Here is a 10,335-nt window from a genome sequence, read left to right as displayed (position 1 = left end):
AGTTTGAACCGCCAGCCTTCTGTTTAGCAGTCAAGTGCCTTAGGCACTATGCTACCAGAGCTCTTACAATGGAGTACTATGTAACATTAAAAGAATAACAACAAATCTGCAGAACACCCCATAACATGGATGAATCTAGAGGACAATGTGTTGAGTGAAATTATAAAAGGACAAATATTGTATGAGACAACTATTGTAAAAAGTCAAGAAAATGTTTACATACAGAAAGAATCATTCTTTGAAGGTTACCAGGGATGGGAAGGGAAGGGAGGGTAAATCACTAACTAGAGTGTAGGCACATACTACCTTCAGTAAAGGAAAAATCATTATACAATAAGGGAGATCAGCATAAAACAATTGAGGTAGAGGAAGACACTGGGAGAAGCACAAACATTAAAGGCAACAGAGATAACTACTATTACACACAAAATCCTGCAATAACAGTAATAACAATAATCTATGAGTGGATACTTAGGTAGACACTTCAGTTGAACAGGAGTTGAAGGCAAATGAGACTACACACACAAATGCCTATAAAGTTGAGCAGGATTAAGACCTTCTTTATAGAAAAGTAGGCCCAAAAAATGAGCCAAAAGCCAGAGATACAGCGGTATTCATCAACTGAGAGATTCAGAAATGAATTAGGACAAATTCTTAGTAGTTATGAAGGGTCTACCATGTAGAATGTGATAACTGTGAAAACTAAAAGCTAATCATATCAAAGCTACACAGAGTTGAGAGACCAAATAAATTCTCAAAAAATCACCCACAAATTCTGGTGCAGTCTCACAAAATCCAGTTCTTCTTTATCTTACAATTTTGCTCAGTTGTGATATGTTCATGATTTCCTGTTTAATTATCTTCAGAAATTGTTTAAAAACTTTTGCAACATTTACACATTTTCCAAAATAGTACAAGCAGTCAAATGTCAAGTCTACCATTATAAAAGGTTTTAAAGTGTACATGCATAAAATATGAATGCATAAAATATGACATTGTTTTGCATTGTAACAATAACTTAACTACTTTATAGAGTAAATATTACATTCTTTTAACATCATAAGAGTAAACTAATAGCTAAATACGACGTGTGTGATCTGACTAAATTAGTGTTACTATGGAAACTTGATATTTTCCATTTCCTGACCCTTAGGTTGATTTAAACAGTGCAATATGCTGTGTTTTCCACTTTGGTGATATAGTTTAGTAAAACAGAAAAGCATGCTGCAAATCAAAGTTTAATAACTCTAAACTAAAAATGGGAAATAAAAGAAAAGTATATTTTTCTCTTAAAAAGTTCAGTCATATGTCATCTATGGTTCATTCCATAACCCAAGTCCTCATCTGGCTTGTCTTTACTTTTCCCAACAGTTTGCTGGCAGATTCACAAACTCAAAATAAATAGGATTTTTCCACTATCTAATTCTGAATTTGGCAGGGAAACTCAATGATGAATCTATTCCTACCTAAAAAAAAAAAAAAAGTGTTTTTTTTTATACATTTCACTCACCCATACTCACTTAAGTTTTGTATACTAGAAAAACAGCACAATTTTATTGTTTGTGCGGTTTGTGTACAGAGGGTTATTTTCATCACATGTTTCTCAGAAATAAGTCAAATGCAAATGCAATCTTAATATCTGGAATTTCAAATAGGATAATCAATTTCTTCCATCATTTTCCATCTTGGATTCCTTCCAGGCCATCTGAGGAGAAATCCCATAGGCCTTTTCACTATGACCAGGCTATTCCTTCATATCCTGAACTAGTAAAATAGCCCCTCACAATAGCAGGTGTTGCTACAGTCTCACAGCTTCACTTAACCCCCAACCTGATTCTTTTTTAAAGGACAAAAGTTTTATAGCCCACACAAACTTTTAATCAGCTAACTTGTGTAGGATTTACAGTTATAAAATAATTTAAAACAATAACTTTTATTAATCCCTTCACCCTTCACCATCCACTGGTAAAACAAAAATGTACTGTTATCTAAAAATCCTTTCCCAGCTAATTTTTTTTTTTTTTTTACTTTTTCAAGGTAAACTTAGTCCCAGCCACTCTCTACCTACCACGTCTAACTTATATTACAAATCTTTTCAAAAGAGTCCTAGAACTAGCTCATTCATTCTCATTTTGAATCAATGCCAGGGGAGTGACACAACATGAACCACTTTCTTTGTTCCATTTAAGCACCTAGAAACAACTTATAATTTCTATTTGGAAAGAGACAAACCTAGGTTATACATGACCTTTTACTATGGAATCTGTTAGTATTTCTTTTTCAAGAATCACTTTTAAGTTTATGTGAGGAAACTTGTCCTGGGGCATTATTTTAAGTGAATTTGTGAATTTATACTTCATATTGCCTCCAAATTAATTTCGCCAAAGTAATTTTGATCATGTCACCACCTTGCTAAAAAAAATCTTGAATGTTCCTCTTTCTTTTCCCACTGCCTAGAGGCTAAAGTTCCAAAAAGCCTTCCATAATATGGCAGCAATTAATGTCTGGGACCTTACTTTCTAACCCTCTCTATCCAGACTCCCTTTTCCAACTAGGGGATGCAGAACCTAAAATTTCTGTCCATTCTGACTTGATGTGTGCCATGGACCAGAAGGAGCCCCACTGGCGCAGTGGTTAAAGCACATGGCTGCTAGGCAAATGATCAACAATTCAAATCCATCCGCCACTCCATGGAGAAACATATGGCAGTCTGCTTCCATAAAGATTTAGAGCCTTGGAAACCCTATCAGGCAGTTCTACTCTGTCCTAGAAGGTCTCTGTGAATCAGGATCAACTCAACAGCAGTGGGTTTGGTTTCTGATTTTTTGGTGGACCAGCAAGAATTGTGTCTTACATTTCAGCCTCCCTTTTTTTAATGGGATTTTATTAAAATTAATCCTGTTCTTTGTCTACAATTCTATATTGATTATGTTGGAATTGGACCTCTTGTTGAACTGTGAAGAGTCACATCCAGGTCTGATGGAGAAGAAAGGACAGCACCCAGAGATCCTGGACTTGAAGTGTGAATTAGCCTTTGAATTGTCTCCCTTTGGAGATGGACTGCAAATGCATCTAACAATGCCTGGGTAGAAAGGAGGGTATGTATGGATGCTGCGTAACCAGAGATAAACTGTTGAGTACGCTGTAGTTGCATGCCCAACATATTATCCACCCCTTTCTGTGGAGAAAACATACTGTTAGAGTAGAGCAGCCAACACCTTCAGCTCCAGGTGGGCCCTATTTTGTCTAGGCCAATCACTGTCATCCTACCTCACCCAACCTTTGAGAAAGACATTGGCTCAGTAACCCAGCCCTAAGCCATCAGTATCTGTTACTCTCCTAACCACAACGATTGGTTTACACTTGGTCAAATCAGTGTACATCTGAGAAGTTTTGCTCAATAACTCAAAGAACCAGCTGCTCTCTCTTAGATAAGACCAAGGAATCTTATAGGCCAGGTGTGGTAGTCCGTTTCCAAGACAGCCTTCAATGATTCCTGCCTCCTGATAGTCACACCACTGTAAAACTTCCCCTTAACAATGTACTAGCATGGTATATGTATAACCAATAGAATATGGCAGAAGTGAAGGTATGTCACTTGTGAGATTAAGTTATAACACATTGGGTTTTCTCCTCCTGCCCCCTAGTTCACTTGCTGTGGGGGAAGACAGCTACTATGTCATGAGAAACTATACTGAGGCCCACATGACAAGATCTGAAGCTTCCAGTCAACAGCTACATAAGTGAGTGAATGTGGAAGTGGATCCAGCCCCAATCAAGACAAAGAATACCACAGCCTAGATGACATTTTGATTGTAACCTCCTGAGAGAGCCAGAGTCACTCAGCTAAGCCATACCTTGATTCCTGACACACAGAAACTGAGATAATAAACATTTATTATTTAAACTGGTAATTTTGGGGTAATTTGCTACACAGCAATAGGTAACTAATACACATGGGGAAACATCTTGCAAACAAGAACAACCCCAAGCTGAAAATAAAACAGAGCTCTGAGCATCACAGAGAAATGGGTCTACAGCCCTAATTAACTCACTCAAGAAGCCCACTCTTCCTCTATTCTCTTCAGTTACATAAGCCAACAAGTGTCCTTTATTTTTTAAGCCAGTTTTAGTTAGGGTTTGCAGTACTTGCAAAGAAATGTGTGCTGATGCAAAATTTGTTTTGGAGGACTCAATGCACCCCAACATGATTTCCAACTATCCTTAATCTCTACCGCTTTGCTCACACAGGAGCCTTTTAGTCACTGCACACTTCATTCCTCCCCATCCCTCATGGCATTGTTCACCTTCTCCAGCTTTGATGACCAGTGCAAGAAGGTCTCTAGTTAATCTAAACTCATACAGTACTTTCCTGCCACCTGAATTCATTTGACATTTGTCATATACTGCCCTGTCTTTAATAAATATATGTAAGCTCCTTGAAAGCTGTTTTTATTGTTAGTTGCTATTGAATCACTCATAGTGACCTCATGTGTAACAGAACAAAACATTGCCCAGTCCTGTGCCATATTCATGATTGTTAGTATGTCTGAGCCTATTACAGCAGCTGTTGTGTCCATTCATCTCATTGAGGGTTCTCTCATTTTCTCTGACCTTCTGTTTTTACCCAGAGTGCTGAACCAGTTTATTCCAGTTCAAACTCCTGCTGAGAATTTGCATTTCCATGCCAGATATATTGAATCAGAATCTGCATTTTAACAAGATCTTCAGGTAACCCTTATAGATATGCAGGTGATTCTTGTCTATACATAAGAATCACCTGGGCATCTTGTTAAAATACAGACTCTGATTCAGTAGATCAGGGGTACAAATGCAAGTTCTCAGTGGGATCAAACTAGAATGAACTGGTTTGAAGCCCTGATTTTACCAAACGTGATTTTACATACTTTGTAACTTACCATAAAAGGCACTCATTCAGTATTGACTGTTGGATTTACCCTATCAATCTATTAGCCAACAGTACATGACTTGGAAACAGATTCTCCTTCTGGCAAATGAGATGCCAAGATACTTGCTGTGGCAAAAGGGAAAAACAGAGGAAAAAAAGGGACTACTTGTTTTGCTGGCCCATGTTTTCTCAATTTCATGGTTTGTTCTTGTTGTTGAAAAAACAAAACCAACTCACTGCCATAGAGTTGATTCGACTCATAGCAACCCCTCCTTGGGTTTCTGAGGCGGTATCTCTGTGGAAGTAGATTGCCCAATCTTTCTTCTAGCAGAGCGGCTGGTGGGTTCGAACCACCTACATTTTGGTTAGCAGCCAAATGCCTTAACCATTATACCACCAAAGTTTGTTCTAACTTATAATGACCCTAGGAAGAACAAAATGAAACACTGCCTGGTCTCGTGCCATCCTTCACAATCACTGCTATGTTTAAGACCATTATTGCATCCACTGTGTCAATCCGTCTTACTAAGAGTCTTCTTTTTCAATGACCTTCTACTTCATCAAGCATGATGTCCTTCACCAGGGATTGGTCCCTCCTAATAACATGTCCAAAGACCAGGAGACAAAGTTCTCCATCCTCACTTTTAAGGAGCGTTCTAGCTGTACTTCTTCCAAAACAGATTTGTTTGTTCTTCTAGCAGCCCATTATCATGGCATATTCTTTTTCAACATCATATTCTAATGCATCAAATCTTTGGTCTTCCTCATGCATTCCCCAACTTGCCAAGGCATATGAGACAATTTAAAATACCACAGCTTGGGTCAGGCACACATTAGTCCTCAAAATGACATCTTTGCTTTTTATCCCTTTAAAGAGGTCTTTTGCAGCAGATTGTCCAATGCAACATGTCATTTGATTTTTTTTGATTACTGTTTCCATGGGTGTTGACTGCGGATTGAAGCGAAATGAAATCCTTAACAACTTAGATATTTTCTCTGTTTATCATGATACTGATTATTGGTCCAGTTGTGAGGGTTTTTGTCTTCTTCATGTTGAGGTATAATCCATACTGAAGACTGTAGTCCTTGATCTTCATCAGTAAGTGCGTCAAGTCCTCTTCACTTTCAGAGAGCAAGGTTGTGTCATCTACAGATCATGGGTCGTTAATGAGTCTTCCTCCAGTTCTGATGCCACATTCTTTTTCATATAGTCCAGCTTCTCAGATTATTTGCTCAGCATACAGACTGAATAAGTGTGGTGAAAGGATACAACTCTGATGCACACCCTTCTTGATTTCAAATCATGCAGTATTCCCTTGTTCTGTTCAAATGACAGCCTCCTGGTCTATGTAAAGGTCTGTGAACAATTAAGTGTTCCAGAATTCCCACTTTTCACAGTGTTATATAATTTGTTATGATCCATACAGTCAAATGCCTTTGCATTTGGACAAGCAATCATGAAGGATTTTAAAGATGTCACCTAATTCCTCATAACATGATCCCATAAATCTTTCAGGATATCAGGATATTTGAATAGTAACAAATTATCCAGATAAGATACGATATATCTTATGATGATATCATATATCACATCCATTCTAAATAGCCTGGATCAGTGGAGTAAAAACATATCTTTTTCTCTGCCAGTCATTACCTTAACCCTACTCTTCTGAATCTCCCTTTCCCATCTCTTAATATTCCGGGGAACTCCTGAAACTTTGAAACTACTACTATTAAGAAGTCCAGTTCAAATTTGAAACTTCTATTTCAGCTCCTCCCTTCCTAAAGCTCAGGCATTTGTGGCCAGGGGCCTGCAATGGAGAAAGGACTTTTTCTCCTCCGTCACTCCTTCTCTCTACCCTCTTGAGTGGTGGGCTTGGGGGTTGGGTTTGCTGTTGAAGTAGGGATAGAAAGAGGAAAGTGTCTCACTTCAGTGCTGCAATTGTCATCTTCTCTTGGCTGGTGTTCCTGACTGGCCTCTGTGTGGTGGGCATCCCAACATTGACTCTTTTTTTTTTTTTTAATTGTGCTTTAGGTGCAAATTTACAGAGCAATTTTGTTTTACATTCAACACTTCGTGTACATTTGGTTTCACTCCCAATTACTATCCCCAACCCTAACCACTCTCCTCTCCCTTCCCAGTAACCCTTGCCTCTGTGCCTATCTTAGTTATGCACTCCTGTCTGTCCAGCTTTCCCTCCATGTGAATGTTGCCCCTCTGGTGCCCCATGGCCCATTGTTCTAAGGGATGTATCTCTGTAGTGTAGATGGGTACATCGTCCTGGGTTGAGTGTTCTGCATGTAAATTTTATTTACTGTTGGGTTGAGAGCCAGCCCTTGGGAGTGAGTTTTACCCCAGATCCAAAGTGTATCTCAGGGCCATCGTCTTGGGGAATTACTCCATCCGACCAGTAATTCGGGTTGTTATTGTGTTTTTGGATTTTGTTCCATGTTTTTCCTCCCACTCTATCCAGGATCTCCAGTTTTGATCCCTTCCTGAGTGGTTGGCATTGGTAGCCAGGCACCATCTAGTTCTTCTGGTCTTGAAGTCCATCATATCCTTGGGCTGATTGTTTCCAAATGCCCTTGGTTTTCTTCACTCTTCTTCGCTTCTGATGACAAGAGACCATTAGCTGCATCTTAGATGGGTGCTTGAAAGCTTTTAAGACCCCAGTCACTACTCACCAAAGTAGGTTGCAGAACAAGATTTTTATGTATTTTGTTGTGTCAATTGAGTCTGATGTTCCCCAGTGCTATGGTCCTCAGTTGGCAGATCCAGTAGATCTCTCTCCCACAGTGTCTGGCTGTCTATGAGGGATCGCTTTATGTCTGTCTTCTGTTGCTTCTGTAATGATTGCAGATATTTTGTATCCCTAGTATCTGTGCAAGATTACCCTCACCTGAATCTATCATTGGTCTAGAGTATAATCCTGTTCACTGACCCTCATCTGATCTTCTCAGTTCTCTATGTGTTTATCTGTAGCCTGGTGTTTGGTGTTAATGGTAATGCAATATTGTGAACATATTGGTATTAGCCTCTGTTGTCTATATCTTATGTGCACAATTCGGTGTCCTCCCTTTCCCCAATATTATCATGCTCTTTCCATACCATCAGACTCTTTCCATACCATCCCTCCCTTACCCAACTCAGCATGTGGCCCCCAACTAGTCCAAAATTATCCCCTCCTTTTCCCTCCCATCCCCAGTAACCTACAAAGTGAGTCCTCTTCCCTAAGCAAACCCTTCCTTGACTTTTTACAGTAATAGGCTCACACAATATTTGTCCTTCTGTGATTGATTTATTTCATTCACCATAATGTCCTCCAGGTTCATCCACATTATGAGATGATTCATATATTCTTCATTTTTCTTTAATGTAGCAAAGTATTCCATTGTGTGAATGTACCATAGTTTAGTTATCCATTCACCTGTTGATGGGCATTTAGGTTGTTTCCATCTCTGCTATAGTGAATTGTGCTGCAATTAACATGGGTGTGCATATGCCTGTTCATGTCCTGTCTCTCACCTCTTTTAGATATATTCCTAGTAATAGAATAGCTGTTTCAAATGGTATTTCTATTTTCAGTTTTTTAAGGAAACGCCATGCCATTTGCCACAATGGTTGTACAATTTTATAGTTCCACCAGCAGTGTATGACCAACATTGACTCTTGCATGGGGCATATGTGTGAGAGATTTTTAAGGACTCTGTGGAGGCTTCCCTAGGACATAGTTCCCTGATTTGGGAGTACCACTCCACCTTGCTCTTCTAATAACTCATGATTGCTCCCCCTGGCATTACCCCCACAGCCTCTTGAATAGGTCATTGCCAAGTCAGCTCAAACCTGGCTACCTCTTATGGTGTCCTCTTAACCCCTGGGAGACTCACACATCATTACTATGCCATGTGGCAGGTCCAGGCTGCTCTACCACCACACTGTCCACCTCGTTACTTCACTTTGATTCTCTATTTCTCTACTCTATTTCTATAAGCACAGGGATCAGATTAAGTGGGTGTTAAGGACTGAGATGTCATTCTTCTCTTTTAATCCCTATCTCTGTAGGTGGTCTGCAGAGCACTCCCTTTTTTTGTTTCAAAGGGGGAGCAACAGTACTTCCCACTAGGCCAAAAACTCATGACCCTAACAAGTCTATTTCCCCTTGTCTAAGTCAAAAGTTTGTGTGTACTGCGGATGGGAAGTAGTTCTGTCTGGCATGATAATTGGGGGCTACAAAGCCAGTTTGACTGACTGAGATGTTATTTGGCATACAAAGTGATGGTATTTGGCATACAATATTTTGCAGCTCTCTTTAGAATATGAGGATCTATGGTGGCAGTGTGGTTAAGGTCTTGGGCTACTAACCAAAAGGTCAGTGGTTCCAACTCACCAGCCACTCTGTGGGAAAAAGATGAGGCAATCTGCTTCCATAAAGATTTACAGCCTTGAAAACTCTGTGGGGGTCGCTATGAGTCAAAACCAACTCAATGGCAATGGCTTTTGTTTTGTTGGTTTTAGAATATGGGACACTAGTTACCTCTTTTCCTTACCTTTAGATTTAAGGCACCAAGTGAAAACAGAGTAAGGGAACCTGCTATCTTGGGAAGAACTGGATTCTTGCCTTTGTGTTAACTAGCATAGTACTATTGTGGTAGTCTTTTCATTCTCTGTGGCCATACTTCCTCATCTGTAAAATGAAAATACTATTACTCAACCAATTGGCTTCATACATATACAGGCCAAAAACATGTTGTTGTTATTGTTAGGTGCTGTCAAGCTGGCTCCTACTCATAATGACCCTATGTACAACAGAATAAAACACTGCCCAGTTCTGCACCAGCCTCACAATACTTGCTATACCTGAGCCGATCATAGCAGCCACTGTGTCAATCCATCTCGTTCAGTGCCTTCTGCTTTTTCTCCACTTTACCAAGCCTGATATCCTTCTCTAGAGAATGGTCCCTTCTGACAACATGACCAAAGTAGGTCAGATGAAGCCATTCTCACTTCTAAGGAGCATTCCAGAAGCACTTTCTCCAGGGCAGATTCTTTAGTCCGTCTGGCAGTCCATGTACTTTCAGTATTCTTCACCAACACCACAACTCAAAAGCATCAACTCTTCTTCGGTCTTCCTTATTCATTGTTCAACTTTCACATGCATATGCGGTGAATGAAAACACCATGGCTTGAGTTAGGCACACCTTAGTCTTCAAAGAGACATCTTTGCTCTTCAGCACTTTAAAGAGGTCTTTTGCAGCAGATTTGCCCAGTGCAATATGTCATCTGATTTCTTGACTGGTGCTTCCATTAGTGTTGGTTGTGGTACCAAGGAACATGAAATCTTTGACAACTTCAATCTTCTCTCCATTTTTCATGATGTTTCTTATTGGTCAACTTGTGAGGATTTTTGTTTTCTTTATGTTGAGGT

Source organism: Orycteropus afer, unplaced genomic scaffold, assembly GCF_000298275.1.
Source record: "Orycteropus afer afer isolate SDZICR_OR568_19922 unplaced genomic scaffold, OryAfe1.0 scaffold00046, whole genome shotgun sequence".
Lineage (NCBI taxonomy): Eukaryota > Metazoa > Chordata > Mammalia > Tubulidentata > Orycteropodidae > Orycteropus > Orycteropus afer.
The sequence above is the reverse complement of the archived record's forward strand: the minus strand, read 5'-3'. Positions refer to the sequence as shown.